Source organism: Narcine bancroftii, chromosome 6 (assembly GCF_036971445.1).
Source record: "Narcine bancroftii isolate sNarBan1 chromosome 6, sNarBan1.hap1, whole genome shotgun sequence".
Taxonomy (NCBI): Eukaryota; Metazoa; Chordata; class Chondrichthyes; order Torpediniformes; family Narcinidae; genus Narcine; species Narcine bancroftii.
This window is the reverse complement of record NC_091474.1, coordinates 82,904,825-82,924,245: the sequence shown is the minus strand read 5'-3', so window position 1 is coordinate 82,924,245 and position 19,421 is coordinate 82,904,825. Positions and strand designations below refer to the sequence as shown.

The following is a 19,421-nucleotide window of genomic DNA, read 5'->3' as shown; positions in this document are numbered from 1 at the left end:
CACACCCTCTGTGAATTGTGCGTGAGGAGGTACATGCTCAGTTGCCTAGGTTGAAGGTGTTGTACAGTATTGGCTCCAGTTTGTGTAGTGGAGCTGAATTTTGCAATATGACATTACAATGCATCACCCGATCACGTTGAAGATTCTACTGAGGACTGAATCCCACGCTGATTATTGCTTTCTCATATTCACGGTACCAACAGATCAATCCCTTTAAAATTAGGTGCTCCAAATATTCTACAAAATTGTGACACATGAATTTTGAAGTATTTTTCCAACATTTTAACAAATAAATGAATCAACTTATTTAGCACTCATAATGTTGTCTAACAGATGCATACATTCGCGTCTACTTCAGAAGCATTATTTAACTTGGAACTGTTGTGATACTTGAGCATAAGAAAACAGTGATGTTTGTTAATTTGCACTGCTTTGGAATTATTGCCAGTGGGAAGCAATACCAAGATCAGTGGAAAGTTTTGTATTCTGGTGGCCTGATTTCTTGGTAAGGTTGGATTTATCCCAATGGATTTGAAAGAGTTCTAGTGCAACCCTGGAGCCTTGATGATGCTGTGAGATTTTGGGAGGCCTCTCTTTTATTTAGCCTAACAAGATAGGAAATGTGACTTAACATAACATCAGGCCAAGAAGAAAATTATAACCTTGGGTTTGTTCCTTTTATTCACCTTAAGATTTAAAACATCTGAAAGCAGTTGATTCGTATGTATTAAAAATATATTTACAAGGGACTCATCTTAGCACAGAATGCTGGTATTTATAGCTCCAAGTTCAGATTTGTTGTCAGAGTGCATACATGACATCACATACAATCCTGAGATTGTTTTACCTGAGGACTGGGCAGAATTCCAACTTATTGGTAGTGCAAAAAAATTAAAGGAGTACTCGAAAATACAAGTATGCAAAAGAGAGAAATGTAAACAAAAAAGTCCAAACAAACCATGCTATACAGAAAATAAATATTCAATAATAATGTGCAAAGAAAGACTCCTTAAGTGAGTCTCTGGGTTTGTCTTTGAGGAGACTGATGGTGGAGGGGTTGCAGCTGTTCCTGAAGCTGGTGCAAGTCTTGTGGGATTGATACCTCTTTCTTGGTGGCAGCAGTGAGAACAGAGTGTGTTTTGGGTGGTGAGAATCCTTGATGATTGCTGCTGCTCTCTGACGGCAGCGTTCATGTAGTTTTTCTTGATGGTGGGGAGAGTTTTGCCTGTGATATACTGGGCTGTGTCCATGACCTTTTAGAGGGCTTTCTACCCAGAGGTATTGGTGCCCACATGCCAGGCTGCGATGAAGCTCAAAAAGGTTTTTGCAGTCGTACCAAACCTCCACAAGCTCCTGATAAGTTGGAGGAACTGATGTGCTTTCTTCTTGATGACATTCATGTGTTGGATCCAGGAAAGGTCCTCTGATGAAGAGACTCCTGAAATTTGAATTTGCTGTTCCAAGTGTCTATCATTAATTTGGATGTGGCGCCTAAGTATAATATATCCAAGAAGAAAGGAAAATTGATTGTCTGGCTCCTGAATTAACAATATTGGACTCTATAAAGCGCTGGTGAGACTTCACTTGAAGAATTGTGTACAGTTTTGGGTGCCTTATTTGAAAAAAGATGTGCTGGCATAGGAGAGGGTTCAGAGAAGATTTACAAGAATTATACCAGGAATGAAAGGTTTAGCAAATGAGGAATGATTTTTGGCTCTTGGACTGTACTCATTGGAGTACAGAAAGATTTCAAATGCTGAAAGCCCTGGACAGAGTAGATGTTTCCCATGGTAGAGGAGTCTTGAACAAAGGGGCATAATTTCAGGATTAAAGGGCATCAATTGCAGAAAAGTTTATTTCGTCAGAGGGTTGTGAATCTGTGGAACTTGTTGCCACAGATGGCTGTGGAAGCAAAGTAATTATGTGTATTTAAAATAGAAATTGATGAGTCAGGGTTAAGGGGAGAAAGCCAGGGAGTGGGACTGAGTGGGAGGATGGATCAGCTCATGATTAAAATGAGGGAGCAGACTAGATGGGCCAATGGGCCGACTTCTGCTACTATATCTTTGGAGATCTTGTGATTCAAAGTTTAGTGAATATGCTGGTACAAAATGTATGTGAGATGACTGGTAGTGGTTGGAATGACATCCTGATGCAGGTCCAGAGCCATTGTATTGGTGGTAAATCCAGTTCATGGCCAGAGCACCTTGGGTTGGACTAAAGGTGAATTTCTCCCTCTAATTTATCATTTTGCCCTCAACTTGGTCATCTCTTCCACTTGGTGAGGAATTTCCAGCGACCCTTAATAATCTCCAGGGTTGATTCAGTGCTGTTCGTTGCTGAAAGAGATGTTAAATAAATGTTTAAGTAAATAATCAGGAGTTCAGGGCATGTTCTATTGATGCATTTGCTGTCTATTCTAATCAGATCTCTCCATGACTCCACTACAATGCCGCGGTGGGTATTAACATTCAGTCACTCTCTTCTCTCTTGATGGGCTTCCCGGGCAGCTACTCAAGGCTGGGATTTGAGCAAAGCATTTCCCTCTCATTAGACCATTTTCTGGCATTAAATACTTTGTTCTCTATTGATAGGAATGTTTAATGTGCTGCTTTGGGATTCACAAACCTATAAACAGTTTATCGGGAGCTGTAATTACTGAAGTCCGTGAGCTGATGTATGCAAATCTTCAGCTGAAAGATGCACTTGGACCACACACAGCCCATGTGGAAGCAGTGATACATCTCTTTAAAATAAAGAGCAATTCAGAGAATTCAATAAAATGCCAACACTGGGGAAAGAATGGTTCTCTTATCGATGGCTGCAAACATCTGATTTTTATTCTGAGCTGTCTGTGCAAGAACTCATAGTTAAAGTTGCCAGCACATTCAAGCTTTTAATGCCCAACCATAACGATTTCTTAATCCAGCATTAACTTTAAAAAGGATTTTTTATGCATTTGCATTTGGAGCAAAGTGGGATCATTTAAACAGGGACAACATTTATCTGTTTTCTATTAATCTGTTGTGCATGCGTTTCTGTGGAGCCATTCCTCCTTTTCTCCTGGTTTGCATGTATCTGTAAATGTTTCCATTTTTGTGTGACTTTCATCAGTTCCACTTGATCCACATCCTGAGTAGAAATGACGTTCAGGATCCATGTTTCCCACCAGTAAATCCATCCTCCTCAAAAATGCACCATCTGATCCAAGAGGCCTTCACACATGAGATCTCAAAGACCTGTAATAACTCGGATCATTGGCAATTTAACAAGAAAGTCTGCAGATGCTGGGATCGAGTGCAAGGTGCTGGAGGTCTCGCAGAAGTGAAGGGTCACCAACATTTTGAGCCTGGGCCCTCTGTCAGCATGTTTGGAGGTGATTCTTCATCCTCGTGTTCATGAGGGCAGGAAGCCTCCCTGATACCTGGCTCAGGTGTTGATTAGAAATCTCTCAGTTGCGGCATAACCTGTCTATGTCCAGATTTGCCACGGCAACAAAATTCTTCACAGGCTGGTGCTCATACCTAGTTGTAAATGCACTGACTCATTTTCAACTCATTTTTCTTGTGCAGTAGGGATATAAATTTGCCAGTGTATATGGTTGGTTTAAAGCATGTGCTGGAAACGGAGCCTTGCTGCGTTTAAAGGGAGCAGAAGGAATGTGCTACTACTGAATTTGAGAGCCGAAAATTGGTGAGTTTTCAGGCAAGATGGGAAACAGAGACTATTGAGCCATTTCCCATGTCTCTGTGAATAATGAGATAGTGGACTATCGGAATGCTACTGCATCTGGATACCTGTCTGGAATTATCTATGGCTTTCACACTCCCAACACTGCTATCTTTTGGTGACACCATGGTTGAAGTAAAAATACAATGCTAGAGAAACTCAGGAAGTCAAACAGTGTCCTTTCTCTCGCAAAGATCAAGAGACATAACCGATGTTTCGAGATCAAGATGAAAGGCTCATGCTTGAAATATCGTTATGTCTCTTGGCCTTTGCTATAGAAAGGACACTGTTTGACTTCCTGCGTTTCTCCAGCATTGTGTGTTTACTGTATCTTTTAACTGTCAGACTTTCTATCTGCCTTAATCCATGTGACTATTCATCTCCATCAAAGCACTCAGCTGTATCTGTGCATCATTGGGTCATTTGTGAGCAAGTCATCTCAAACAATCTTTTGAATCTTTGATGTGCACATTTCAAGGATAGGTAATCAGAGGTGGTGGAGGAGAAGTGGATTTCTTCATGGCATGGTTCTTGGGCAGCACGGTTAGAGTAGCAGTTAGCCCAATGTTATTACAGTGCCAGCAACTAGGGTTCAAATCCAGCGGTGCTGTCTGTAAGGATTTTGTACGTTCTTCCCATGTCTGCATGTGGATTTCCTCCAGGTTCCTCCCACCATTCAAAAAAAAGTATACAAGGGTTGTAGGTTAATTGGGCTGTTATCTTGCTGAATGCTGAAATTTTAAAAAATTAATTCATTTGTTCAGGAACTGATTCAAGAAAGACTTTGCCTTTCACAGTCTGTGTCATCAAAATACTTTAGCAGCCATTATAATGTATTTGAAGCGTGCAAATATGGTGGATAGATTTTACAAACAAGCTGCCAGAAACTTCTGTGAGATAATTTCCACTTGGGGCTGTTAATTGAAGAGTAAATATTAGCCAGGAATTTGGAGTGAACTCCCTCACTGATATCTGAACAAGTACAATTGGATTTTTCATGCCTGTTCAAGAATCACTGTCTGTGACAATGCAGCGTCCCGGTTGCATAGCATTGAGTGATCAGCTGAGAATTTGGTGTTTAATTTCACACAGTGTGGAATCAGGGCCTCCAAACCTGGCTGTCAGCCACTGACTGCTGCACTTGCTGATGTTCGGGTGACAGTGGGACATTCCCTGAGGGCACTTGCCACAAAATATCTTTGACTGCTGATAACAGCTGGTGCAGCAGACCCATCAGTCAGGGCACCTGAGCAATTACGGGCAATGTTGCAGTTCCTGCATTCGTCCTGAGGGAAGAGGGAGGCTGAGGATGCAAGTTCGAACTCTGTGGAGCTCCTGTTCAGGACTTGACAAATTGGCTATGGATTGGACAGTTGCCTGGAGCTCTCTTAAGCAGAAGATGTCATTCCATTCCTGGATGAACAGGATTCAGAAGTTACCTGATCTCTGCCTCTTTCCTGAATCATGGCAACTGAAGTGACAAATCAAAGTAAAACCCACTCAGTAGTTTGGGTAAAGCTGCAGGATCCCAATGGCATCTTCTGGAAAAAATATATGAGGAGAGAGAGCAAAAGATTGTATGGAAAATGGCAATTACAGACTCCAAAGGTGTTCAAAGTCTTAGAAACCAGCCTAGCTCTCTTATACCTGCACCAATGAAGCAATTAAATAAACCTGAGTCATCACAAACACCTGTGAAGCCAATTGTCCCAAACATTTGAAATGAGGGAACTATGTATAAAAAGTGTTGCAATTTCTACATGGTTAAACCAAAATGTATACAAATAAACTTCAATAAAATTTGGAACATACCCTTTAATTACATGTGAATTGTTTGATTACATATTTGCAATTGTGGAACATGGCCAAAAAAAAGAAAGAAATGTCTGTCTCAAACATTATGGAGGGCAGAGAGAGAGAGAAGCCCCTTTCACACTTGCCAGTGATCCCAGGAATCGGCCTTTAAAGTGGAAAGTGTGAAAGCAAAATCTGCTCAACTCATCTCCGACATCAGATGATGTCATCTCACGCTGGGGATTGACGGCCTTGACCCCCTAGTAAAATCCCTGGCATTTAGAGATGGAGGCAAGTGTGAAGTGGGCAGCAACATTGCAGGCACATCCTATTAAGAGTAGAACTGACCAAACACAGGGATAAACCCTTGCAAGTGTGAAAGGCCAAACCCCCATTCCTATTCCATGACCCTGAATGACTAATTTACTGGGATGCAAGTGTGAAAAAGGCTAGAGAGAGATAGAAAGGGTGGAGGGAGGGGATGGATAGAGATTTTTTTGGCCACAATACAAACCTACATGTTGCAACTGACTTGTTCAGAAGGATCTCCAAAATGACATAGTGACAATTGATGGGAATGTTGTTATCCTTTGCTTTACATTGGGATGACAATGGGAAGTCTGGACTTGTTTCCTCATTAGTCCCCTGAGGATGAATTCCTTTCCTCAGGTTCTGAGGTCATTCAGCTCCATCGATCTTGCCATGGGTTTGGGTTAGGTAATACATTCCTTCTTCTTGCCCCTCATTTCTCCATGTCCCCTGCACTCCCCCCAATTTTTGCTTGGCTTTTGTCTTTTCCCAAATCTAGGACTTCTATCTGGGAATATTGTCCTTTGGTGGTGGCCCAGGTGTTTCCAGACTGGGAATGTTAGAATTTTTCAGGAATGCTTTGGGAACCTTCACTGTTTTCCTCTCTGCTCCTGCCATGTGGGAATTCAGAGAAGATTTGAGAGTCTGATATTGGTTTTGTAAACAATATGGCCAAAGATAGTTAGAGACCAGATGGTGAAGATGTTGGCTTGAGACAGGCCACTGCTGTTTATCATGAATTCGCCAGTGAATTTGGACAGTGCTACTAAGGTAATGCTGGTGAGTTGGCTCCCTGTATTAAGAGCCATGCGCAGTCCATACTTTCAAAGTTCAACTGTTGTCTAGTAGAGAATAAGCTTGTGCTTACTGTGGTGTCTAACCATGCTGGTGAGGTAATGGTAAATTTCATCATCAATGTCTCCTTCCGTGAGATACTGGAGAATTGTGCATACAGGCGGACCACCCACAGGGTCCCTATTAGCTTGCACATCATCCCAGTCAGTGATTTCTTCATTATTGCTGGAACCAAGTGCTCGGCAATCCTGAGATTGGTGATCCCTTTCTTCTGAGGCCCCAATATGGTTCCACACCCCATTATGCTCACACGCCATAAATAAAGAGCCCTGATCTATCCCACCTTTCATTAACCTGTTCACTTCAATACAACCAAAGAAGCCTTTTGACATGGCTCAGTGGTCATAATCTTCACCATCAACTCTGCTGCTCAAAATACTAGGCTTCTGTGCCCACATTGAGTTACTCAGAACAACCATTGCCATAACCAGTGTAAAACAAATTAGTGCATTTAAATCCTGACTGAATTGCATCTGTGAAAAGCCTATCAGTGAGCAGTTTATTTCAGCAAATGCTGAAGTTTGTATGTTCTGCGTGTGGCCATGTGGATCTCCTCCCACATCCGTTAGCAGTTTACTTGGCCACTGTAAATTGCCTCCAGCATGTTGATGAGTTGTAGAATATGAAGAGAAATTTAAGTTCTTGGGAGTCACTATCTCAGAGGAACTTTCACATTAATGGCATCGTGATGAAAGCACGTCAGCACCTTTACTTTCTCAGGAGTTTGCAGAGATTTGGTATGTCACCAGAAACCCTGGTAAATTTCTACAGAGGTGTCGTGGAAGTGTGCTGACCAGATGCACCACAGTCTGGGAAAGGGATACCAATACTCTTGAGCGTAAAGCTCTCCAAAAGGTAGGGGGCACAGCTCAGAACATCGGAGGGCAGCAGCAATCATCAAGGATCCACATCACCCAGCACTCACTATGTTTTTGCTGCCACACCACCAGGTTCAGGAACAGCTGCTACCATCAGACTCCTCAACAACAAACTCAATACTTGTGCACTTTATAGATCTTTTTTATTCTGTGTTGCACAGTCAGTTTGTTTGCATTTGTTGTCTTTTTGCATTCATTGTCTGTTTGCAATTCTTTGTTTGTTTACAGGTTTATGTTGTGTACAGTTTTTGCATTACCAATTAGACATAATTCTTGCACACCTGCAGGAAAAAGAATCTCAGGGTTGTTTGTGATGTCATGTATGTACTCCGACAATAAATCTGAAGTTTGGAATCAATGGAGCCAAGTGTAAATGTATGTGTGATAGTATTAACTTGATGGGCTTAAGGTCCTGTATCTGAGCAGTACAACTGCCAGTTGTCATGACTGATAAAATCATACTTGACAACTACTCGATAAATCCTCTGTTTTTCAGTCTTGGTTGAAATTATATTGATTTAAATGGAATATGGAGAAATATCAATAAGAAGAATTGCTAATTAAAGCACAACTGAGAGATGAGCTGTCACCATCTCTGGTCAGACCATGTGATGAAAGAGAGAGAGAGGGGAAACGTATAAACTGAAGAAACCAAGATTTAATATCAACACATAATGTTCCCCAAAATGTAATTACTCTTTTACCTTTGTAATCTTCTTAAACTTTTTGACCAAGGATTCCTTTAATGCCTTCCTTAAAACCATTCCCTTCACCAGGGTTTTGATTGCCGTTGTGTGACTCTGTATCTGCCTTTACTTAATAATGTTCCTCTGAAGCCTTTTGCTGCATTAAAGATGCAATCTTTGTGTGGTAAAATATTGTGACATTTCAAGCAGCCATAATATCGACACGTTATTCCCTCCGTGGAGAAAGATTTCCACTTGCCTGCACTCTCCTGAGAAGTTTCATTGAATTTTGAGCAGTTATGTACTTCCAAGATCTAAAGTTAAAGGTTCTATTATTATCACATAATACTACATTTCGAATATATCATACATGAAATTCTTTAACTTTGTCTACCATAAGAAAGACAGAGAATCACCACTTTGTCAAACGCCCCTCACAGAAATGAAGCCCTATCGAGGAACAAACTCGCAACCCCTGATTTACAAGACCAGTGCTCTAACCACTGAGCTATCTATCATGTTCTTCCCCAAAAACACCTCCTGAAGTCTATGTCTGATAAAGTTCTGTAATGGTGTAACAGGTTTCCAACCTGAGGCTTGTTGAACTGTATACAGATTGTACTTTTTAATGAACCCTTCCTGTTGATCATATGTGAGGTTTAGTTGGAGATGGGTCTGCTGAATCAGACGTGAGGTAAGATGTCCTTGGCCTTTTTTCTCTTTCATCTCTAATGGGTCAGACTGTCCAACTCCAATCTCATAATTGTTCTTACAATTTAATGGCAACTCTGCTTTTCACTCAGATGACTATAAGGTCTGGGGGTCCTTGAATTCCCTATGTACTTTTTCTCTGGCATTGTTTATCACCATCTTATCAGCCTTTTACAGGAGCTCTATCGAGAGTCTGGGCTGGCTGCATCATCGTGTGGTGCAGTTGGTGCAGAGCATTGGATGAGAGGTCAATCCACAGGACAATAAAGAGTGGCAGAGAGGATCACTGGAGTCTTTCCCCCCCCCCCCCCCTTATCCACATGATCTACAGGGATCGTTGTCTGAAGAGGGCACGCAAAATCATTGAGGACCCCCTTCCACCCTGCACACAGCATCTTTCAGCTGCTCCCATTGGGAAAGAGATACAGGAATATCACCAGGCTGAGGAACAGCTTCTTTGCATGGGCAGTGAGAATGCTGAATGGCCAAAAAATGGCTCACACGAATCATCCACGACTCTCACATTCACAAAACAAAATCTATCTATTTATTTATTTGTACATGTGAATACTTGTCCTGCATATGTGTTGTTCGTCAGTATGTGGGTTGTCTGGTTGCGTGTCTTGCACCAAGGACCAGAGAACGCTGTTTCATCAGGTTGTAATTGAACAATCAGATGACAATGAACTTGTCTTGACCTCCCAGTTTATCCAAACTTTGATTAGTTTGGACTCTTGATTTTGATTGCAACATTGAGATGTCCTTTGTGCATAAAAATCACAATCTAAGTGAAGGTTTGTTATGTTAATTTGAACATTTGAAACAATTAGTGCCCACTTGCATGTCTAAAAGGGATTGGCAGAGAAGGCACACTGCTGAATGTGGAAAGGGAATCCTGAACTAGGTCAAGATGTAATAGTTATGGTTGTACAGAGTGTGGATGAGCCCACAGCTGGAGTACGTGCACAGTTTTGGTCCCCTTATTTAAGAAAGCCATTTAAATTCACTAAGCTGATTTCGAGGATGAAAGGAGCATCTGGTCTCCTGGCCTCAGAAGTGAGAGTCATTGTGCTGTACAGCATGGAGGCAGGTCCTTTCTCCCAGCTCATCCAGTCCAATCTAGTTATCTACCTGAGTTTGACTCATTTATCTGTGATTGGACCATATCCCTCTCAAACATTCCAATCCATCCACCGGTCTAAAAGTCCTAATTGTATCTGTGGAATCCATATTCTTTGGAGTTTGGAAGACTGAGTGAGAATTGATAAGTACAAGGTCACAAATGGGCATGTTGTGGGAGAGACAAACAAGGGGACTAAGTTACAAGATAAGGAGGTGATCGTTTAAAACTGACGCGCACAGGTACTTCTACCCGCCAAGGGCGGTGAATCTAGGAATCCTCCACATTGGATGATTGTGTTGGTGGTTCAAGAGGAGGTAGCTGGGGCGGCATGGTTGATGTAGTGGTTAGCGCAATGCCTTTACAGTGCTAGCGATCAGGACCAGGGTTCGAATTCCACACTGTCTGTAATGAGTTTGTACATTCTTCCCGTGTCTGGGAGGGTTTTCCCCAGGGTCTTGAGTTTTCTCCCACCGTTCTGAATGTCCCGTGCTGGAGGTTAATGTGTGTAAATTGGGAGGCAAAGACTCTTGGTATGAAATGGCCTGTTATTGTGCTGTATGTCTAGATTTAAATGTAATTACCAAATATATTTTAGAAGGATTAGAGTATTGACAGCTATGAAGAAGTGGCAGAGAAGAGGAGCTGAGCCCCAAAGAAGATTGGCCATGAACTTGTTGAGTGGTGGAACAGACTTGAATGGTCCAGTAACCTTGACTTGTTCCTCATTTCTTGTAGAGTTGGTTTAGGTTGTTTGGGAGTGAAATTTAGCAAGTTCCTGTTCACTAAAGATCTGGTGAGTATCCCGTGTTTTTGTCTCAGGAAGCTTCATTACATTTTGAACAGTGCAGTTGTGTCAGTTGTACTGTACTCATTGGAGTACAGAAGGATGAGTGGGGGTGGGGGCTCAGAGACATTTCGACTGTGAAAGGCCTGGAGAGAGTAGATGTGGCAAGGATGTTTCCCATGGTAGGGGAATCCAGGACAAGAGACCATAATTTGAGGATAAAAAGGATAAAAGTGAGCTTGTGCCACTGCTCTCAATCGACATTTATGCAAGGGCATTGAGCTGAAAACAGCTTGGGTAATTACACAAGAGAGATAATACTTCTCCACAAGGGATGCTTTGGCATTTCAGCACCATGCAATTATCGCACTTAACCCACAATCAGCTGCAAGTTGAACTTGCATTCTTCCTGGTGGAAAGGATGTTTATTGGGGGGGAGGTGAAATTAATGGGAGCATCATCGTTGGAACAATAGAAATAAGATCCTGGCAGAAGCACACAAGCAGGTTGTGCCGGCATACTTCATATTGTGCAGCAGCTGTAGGAAGTAAGGGCAACGAAAGTTTGGGGAATAATATTTCTGAGCAAAAGTCGGCCTGTCCAATCCACTCCATCACAAGCTGATCCATTTTCCCCACTCAGATCTTTTCCCCATAACCTTTGATCCTCAGACTATTCAGATACCTATCAATCTCTGCCTTAAATACACCCAAAGACCTGGCCTTCACAGCCACCCATGGCAGAAAATTCCAGAGTTCACCTGGCTGACAAAATTCCTTTGCATCTCTGTTGTAAATGGCGCCTTTCAATCCTGAAGTTGTGCCCTCTTGTCTGAGACAAGAGGAAGCAACTTTGCCACATCTACTCTGTCTTGGCCTTCCAACATTCAAAATGCTGCCATGAGGTTCCCCTCATGCTTCTGAGCTCTGAGGAGTACAGTCCAAGAGCTGTCCAACTTTCCTCATATGCTTATCCCTTCATTCTTGTAAATGTATGCTTACACACTATCAATCATATGCACTTATGCTATTCCTTACATTATAGACAATAAACTGAGGAACCTTCCCCAAGTGATTGTGATTCTTCCCACGGTGTTTTTTTTCAAAAGGTGCTGAGGATTTTTCTGTGGGAGTCGAACAGGAAATGTCTTTTTTTGTTGTTTGTTTTCTTTCAGATTTCTACCATCTGCAATTTGCTGATTGTCAATTTGAATTCTTCCCTGATCCAGTCAATATTTGAGCCTCCACAAACATCACCAAGAACATAATTTAATTACTGCTGTGGTGCTGTTTATAGGCCCTTGCTATGAACCAATTGTCTGCTGAGTGCTCTGCATTACAACTGCGACTCAGAAATAAAAACTATTGTATTGGATATAAAGCCCTTTGGGAGTTTTCAAAGATGTGAAATCTGTCTCTTATTATTGTTGGGAAGGAGCCGAGTGGAATCCCTGCTGGACAGAGTCATCTCTATTTGTCCCAAGAGCAAGTATTAAATTGCTTGGTTAGATAAATTGCTGTCATAGTTAGTGGGAAGAAAAATTGATCACTGAGCCTTGATCCAGGAGAAGTCTGCGATACTGGATTGTTCAGGTTTCTCAGTTATTGATGTGCTGGCGGCTAACTTTGTACTTTTTCTTAGTTAATTTTGTGTTCCTTCTTTCAGACGCTTAGGGTTAAAAATGTCCTTTGCGATGGAGATCTGCACTCAGTTTTGCGCAACCCATGTGGTTGGTGGAAGAAGAGTAATTCTGGACAGTGGTTTCAGTCTGGCTGCTATTGCACTGTACAGTTAGACCTTGAGTGTGGAGGTTCACCTCAGCCATGCGCATGTGATGTGATATAATGGCCTCATCTTTTCAATTAGATTTTCAACTTTTTCTTTCCACCCACATCCCACTTTAAGTGATTAGTAAGGGATTACTTAAGGTGGGATGTGGGTGGAAAGAAAAAGTTGGAAAACCACTGTTTTATTGTCCCTAATTTACTCGTTTATGTGCACGGTTTCAGAACTCCAAAAGAATTGGGCCAATTATCATTTTTCTCAAGAGAAATATTTCAGTAAAAATTGGGTCTCGAACAATGGTTCTTAACCTCCCCCCCCCCCCCATTCGCAATCCACCTTAAGGAATCCTTTACTTATCACAGAGCACCTATGGCATAGGGATTCCTTAAGGTGGACTGTGAATGGAAAGAAAATATTGAAAATTGATTTACAACAATATATCTTCTCAAGACTCACACCCAACTTCCCTTTGACCAGCCACTTTTCTTACTTCCTATTAAGACTGTAAGATACAAGAGCAGTAGACCATTTGGCCCATCAGGTCTTCTCCGCCATTTTCTCACTCAGCCCCATTCCCCTGCCTTCTCCCCATAACCTTTCATAACTCAACCATTTAGCTTACTATCTACCTCTGCCCTAAACACACCCAATGGCGTTCTCCACAGCCACCCATGGTAGCAAATTCCAAAGGTTCACCACTCTCTGGTTAAAGATATGCATCGATTTAATCCTGAAATCTGGTCCTCGACTCCCTGACCATGGAAAACAACTTTACCACATCTACTCTGTCCAGGTCTTCCAACAGTCAGAATGCTTCTATACATTCTGCCTTCATTCTTCTGACAGTCCAAAAGCTGTCAAATGTTCCTCGTATTCTCAATCCATTTCAGGAATCATTCTTGTAAATTTTCTTTGATCTCTCTTCAATGCCAGCACATCCTTTCTTAAAGAAGGAGCACAAAACCCATACTCCAAATGGGGCCTCACCTAATTCCAGTTCCTCTTCTCCTGTTCTTTCTCTGCCCCTTCCATTGTCCTTTTTCCTCTGCCTCCCACTCTGTTCTCTTTTCCCTGTCCCTTCTTCCCTCCATTTACACTTTCCCTTCCATCTCTCAACCCTTCAGCAATCTACTCCGCCTCCTCCCACCCCTCAGATCAATCAGCTTTTGCCTCAATGCCCGACTGGCATCCAATCCCCGCCTCTCCTTTTCTTTGTGTACCCCCAGTCTTCTTTCACTCAAAGCTGGTCTATTTCCTTCATTTCCACCTGTCACTCTCTCATCACCCACCTCCGACAGAGCCCTGGGCCATGTGGAAGATGCTCAACCCAACAATAGTCAAGTAATCAGGGATAGAGAGGGTTGGTCCTTTGGGGCAAGTCAGTGAGCATTATAATTAACTCTATCATTTTGGTAATCAAGGTGTCATGTCAGTGAGAATAATGGGCTTTGATAATTTTGAAAGCCTAACCTAATGATTAAAAAAGGAGAGCAAAAACACTCAGTGAAATTTAAAAAGTTAAGTATTAAAATGCACCTTTGTGGTGACTGTGCTTGAATCAGCTCGCTCTAAAACTGTCTTGTCACATTAATGTGATGTGGTGACTTGGTCTGACCATAAATCAATACCACAGGGTCAGTGATTTGAGGTGGCACTCTTGGATTTATAAAGCTTTGTAAAGTAAAATATGTATTCTGACTTCACCTTCAGGCAGCACTATCTTGAATCTTTCTTTAACTCCTCGTTCTCATGATTCCGAGGTAACTCAAAACCATCCACAGTGTTGAAAGAACGTGTGAGTTGAGGATATGCATTTTAGTTGCAGGAAATAAAGTAGCCAAGACGGTTCCCCTTGGTTCAAGGAGAGATGTTTTAGAAGAGTTAGTCAAGAGAGACCGTTGTTCACCACCAGCAGTCTATTAAAGAGCACAAGATAGATGGCAAAGGGGTCCAGGTGAATTATTTTGGTGCACTGAATCAATGGTGTGATGCTTGAAGGGATGGTGGAAACAGATTCAATGAGGCAGCTGGATCAGTACTCGGCTAGGCTGTGGAGAAAGAGCAGTGATTGAAGAGTAGAGGCTGAAGAAGCAAATCAAATAGTATCCATGGAGAAAGAAGCAGAATTAAGGTTCAAGGCAATAAGCTTCCATCAAAACTAATTTGACAGTATTATAAAAGAGCCTGCAAATGCATGAAGGGCCAAGTGGCCTCATCACTGCTGGTTGATTTTATTTTTAATCTTAAAATTCCCTCACATCAGCAGATTAAAATAAAATCTGCCTTAAAATTAATCCCGCATTGCTATACAAATGGGAGTGAGATTAATTTCTGAGGCAGAATACAGCATAATCTCTTTACTGAGAAGAGCATTTACTGCCCATTATAGCAGATGAATGTTTGAGTAGTAATGTCAAATGTCGACTGGGAACCAATCCCAAATGCTGATGGATGGCAGAGATGGAAATTGTACTGCTTTTCAAGGTGGATCCCCAGAAGCTTCCTCATGGCGCAGAAGTGAGGCCCAGAGCTTGTCTATTGGCCAAGTGCAAGCTCGAGGTGGTGATTCACCTTGGCACAGAGAGGCCTCGAGTGTCATGACCTGGGTATGAAAATAGTACTTCAGTCTTTGCCAGACTGCATTCAATTGGAGGAAACTCATTCATTACCGCACGTGACAGTTTAAGGGCTGACAGGATGTGGTGGGAAGTGTTCATGAAGTGTTATTGGAATCAGAAACTGAAGGTGGAAAAAATACAAGGAGATATCCTAGGGAGATACAGAGATAAAGGTGCAGAGATGTGTCTCAGTGTGCGCATGTGTGTTTCAAGGCAGACTGCATTCTGTCCCACAGCAATGACAATATTATTGCATGAGACACCAACAAATGTTTGCCTGTTCTTCAAAAAATTATGACACCGTGGTTGAAGTAAAAACACAATGATGGAGAAACTCTGCAGGTCATACAGTGTACTTTGTGTGGCAAAAATAATGATACAAAAACTAACATTTTGGACTTGAGCCCTTCATCAAGGTTTGACAAAATGTATGCAGGTGTCCAAACATAATGGTCACAATTAACAGTTACGGCCAGGCTAAAACACTTCGTTGCGCAAATTATATATTGTCCACTGGAAAGGCAGAGGTCTTTGCTTATTTATTTGGTGCATGTTGTGGACTATGGTAGGCGAGAGTTAATGAAGGTGGGGGCATGGGTTGGGGGTGTGTGTGTGTGTGTGTGAGCACACACACGCGCATCTCACTCTACCCACAGTAACAAAGCATTGGAGGAAGGTTGGAGAGCCCCCTCCCCTCATCGGAAAAGCAGGCAACTGGACAGGGAGGGAGAGATTACCCTTGTCACATTCACGTCAGAGCTGGTTTGGTTCTGTGGCGGTGCAGAAATCTGATTCGAATTCGGTGTAATATGGGGAGTAAGCATGTTCAAGGATTTGGACAGGGTGCTCATTGAAAAGGAGGTGTCAAGATTGTTTCATTGTCAACTTTATTCTGAAATGTGAACGTTGATGAGTATTTATACACAAAACGTAGATGATGAGGGATTCATTCAGGATACTTTTATGTTTTTAGCTGAAGCGCATTAAAAAATATTGATAGGAGGGTATTTTAATTGCTGTCTTGATTCAATTTTGGATAAAACAATGATCAGTTATTGAAGCCTTGTGGAATTTGATAGATATTTGGTGAAGATTAAATCCTAAAGAAAGGGACTATTTTTACTCACATTGGCTTGATTCTTACTCTAGGATAGATTTACTTTTGATGTCGGCACAATTGTAAGGGAGAGTTATGAAAGTGAATGAAAAAGCTGGAATTGTGTTTGATCTTTCACTGCTTTTAATGGCATGTTTGCTTCCGGAAAAGGAGCAGTTGGTTTACAAGTGGAGACTTTACATTGTTAAAAGAGGAGGGATTTTTGTGAATGTATTAGAAAGAAAATCCAGGAATTTAGAGCAATAAATTCTAATTCAGTTGTTAATAAATTTATTGTTTGGGACACATTAAAGGCATATTTGAAAGAATAGATAAGTTTTATGGCAAAAATTAAGAAAGATTATATGAAAGGTTGATCAATTAGAAACAGAAATAGAGAATTTGGAGAAGAATTTACAAAGAAAGGTTTGAGATAAGAAAAAAACTTCATTATTATTTGATTCAGACCATCAGAACGGAAAAATTAATTGAGAGAAATAAACAAAGATTTTGTGAATTTGGTGAAAGGCCCCATAAGGTTTCAGCTTGGCAGTTAAAAACAGAACAAACTTCTAGAATAATTAATGTTATTAGAAAAAGCTCAAAGACGATTACTTATCAACCCAATAAATTAATGATTTATTTTTATTCTAATTTATATAAATTTGAATCTACTAGAGATGAATTTAAAATTAAGAATTTTTAAAATCTCAGCTAAATTTATCTAGTTTGAAACATCAAGATCAAAGTAATTTAGAAGTTCCTTTTATGGCAAGAGAAGTTAGTGAAGCACTTAGTTCATTGCAAAATGTTCAGTTTCTGGGAGAGGATGGTTTTCTGCCTGAGTTTTTTAAGATGTTTAATGATATTTTAATACCTCCTTTTATGGGAATGTAAAAACAAGTGGCAGAATTTCATTCCTTCCTGTAATCTTTTTTTACTGTGATAATTACAGTTTGACCAAAGAAGGATAAGGATGAATAAAATCGGGGATCTTATCGACCGATATCACTACTCAATGCAGATTATAAAATTGTTGCAAACATTTTAGCAAATAGACTAGTTAAACATTTACCCAATTTAATTCATATGAACCAAACAGGATTTTTTTTTAAAAATCAGCAATCTGCTGATAATGTGTCAAAGTTAATTCATTTTGTTCAAAAAAGAGGTGTTTTAAGTGTGGCAGTAACTTTGGATGCAGAAAAGGCTTTTGAAAGATTAGAATGGGATTTTTTTTTGTTTTCAGTATTACAGAAGTTTAGCTTTAGGTTGACATTTATAAATTAGGTTAAAGCCCTGCATAAAAATCCGTATGCAAAAGTAGTTGCTCGTGGAGAAATATCTATTTCTTTTCCATTATCTAGATCGTCACCCTTTATCACCAGCTTTGTTTATTTTAGCAATAGGATCTTCAGCAGAAATCCTAAGATTAAAGGTATAAAGGTTAATCAGGAGGAATATAAAAATAATTTATATGATTTATCTTATAAATTCTTGGTCCCAATTATAAGGTTGGAAGAATATGGAGAAATTTCTTTATTTAAAATTAATTGGGAGAAAAGTGAAATTATGCCTTTATTTAAGGATGATTATACAAATTGTAAAATGGTTACTAAATTCAGGTGGCTATACACTGGTATTAAATATTTTGGGTTGATAATGATTGAATAAATTTATATAAATTAAATTATTTGCCTTTACTTTATAAAATTGTTGACGATTTGAAAAGGTGGAATATCTGCCTATTACTTTAGTAGATAGAATAAATTGAATTGAAATGAATATTTTTCCCAGAGTTCAATATCTTTTTCAGTCGATCCCTATCTCAATTCCTCAATTTTTTTAGGATTTAAATGTGAGTGTTAGGAAGTTTTTATGGAAAGGCAAGTGTTTCTTTGGAAAATTTGACTTGGAAGTTTGAATTGGGGGGCTTACAACTTCCCCATTTTAAGAATGATTATAAAACTGCTCAATTGAGATGTATTAATGTATTGTTTAAATAAAATTCCTGCTTGGGTTAATATAGAATTTGGTAAGATAGGAGAAATAAATTTACAGGATTTTATCTATAAATGGAATTTTAAATTATTGGTAGGAAATAGGGAAACAACTATTTTGAAACACCTGATTGAATTATGGAATGATATTAATAATGAAGTAAGTATGAAAAGTTTAATATCTTGAAAAATTCCCCTCTGACAAAATAGACATTCCACTTTCAACGGATAATCGATTTTGGAAGACTTGGTTGCAGATGGATTTTAGGAAGATCAAAGATTGTTTTGAGAATGGGAAATTTATAACATTTAAACGAATAAAGAATAAATTTAATGTGCAGAACAACGCTTTATTTTGTTATTATAAGTTAAAGCCTTTCTGTGTCGTAAAATAGGTCAGCGTTTGACATGACCTTGTCAAAGTGAATTGGAATCACTGATTTGCAATAGTAATGTAAATAAATTTATTTCTATAATATATAATTTACTTCAAAGGAAAGCCCTCAAAATGGGGTTCCATAAATCAAAATTAAGATGGGAACTAGATTTAAACAGACAAATAAATGAGAATGATTGGATGGAACTATATATGAATAATTTGATAAAAATCATAATTGTCAGATACAGGTTAGCTCAATATAGTGTTTGCATCAAATATATTTGCCTCCACAAAAATTAAATAGATTAAATCCTGTGATGTCAGATTTATGTTTTAGATGTGGACATGAGATTGGAACTTTTTTTTTCCATTCTTCTTGGCAATGCCCTAAAGTCAGACATTTTTGGTTGTAAGTCAGTAATTCTTTGGATTGGATTACGGGGGTCAAATTTCCACGGGATCTGATGTTATTTTTATTGAGCAATATTAAGGTTATTAAGACCTAAATTAAAATTAACTATGCATCAAATTGAATTAGTTCAAATCGCTTTCGCAGTTTCTAGGAAATGCATAGCAGTATCATTGAAGTCAGATATAGATTTAGGTATGGAAAGATGGCATGGAGAACTTGGTAATTGTATACCATTAGAGAAGATTGCATAAAGTTTACAAAA

The 19,421-nt window shown here is 39.9% G+C and overlaps 1 protein-coding gene across 13 annotated transcripts in view; it reads left to right on the top strand.

The window, feature by feature from the left end:
* cdh23 (cadherin-related 23) overlaps positions 1 to 19,421 on the top strand; it is an 874,975-nt gene that overhangs the window by 306,660 nt on the left and 548,894 nt on the right. The gene's annotated exons all lie outside the window — the stretch shown is intronic.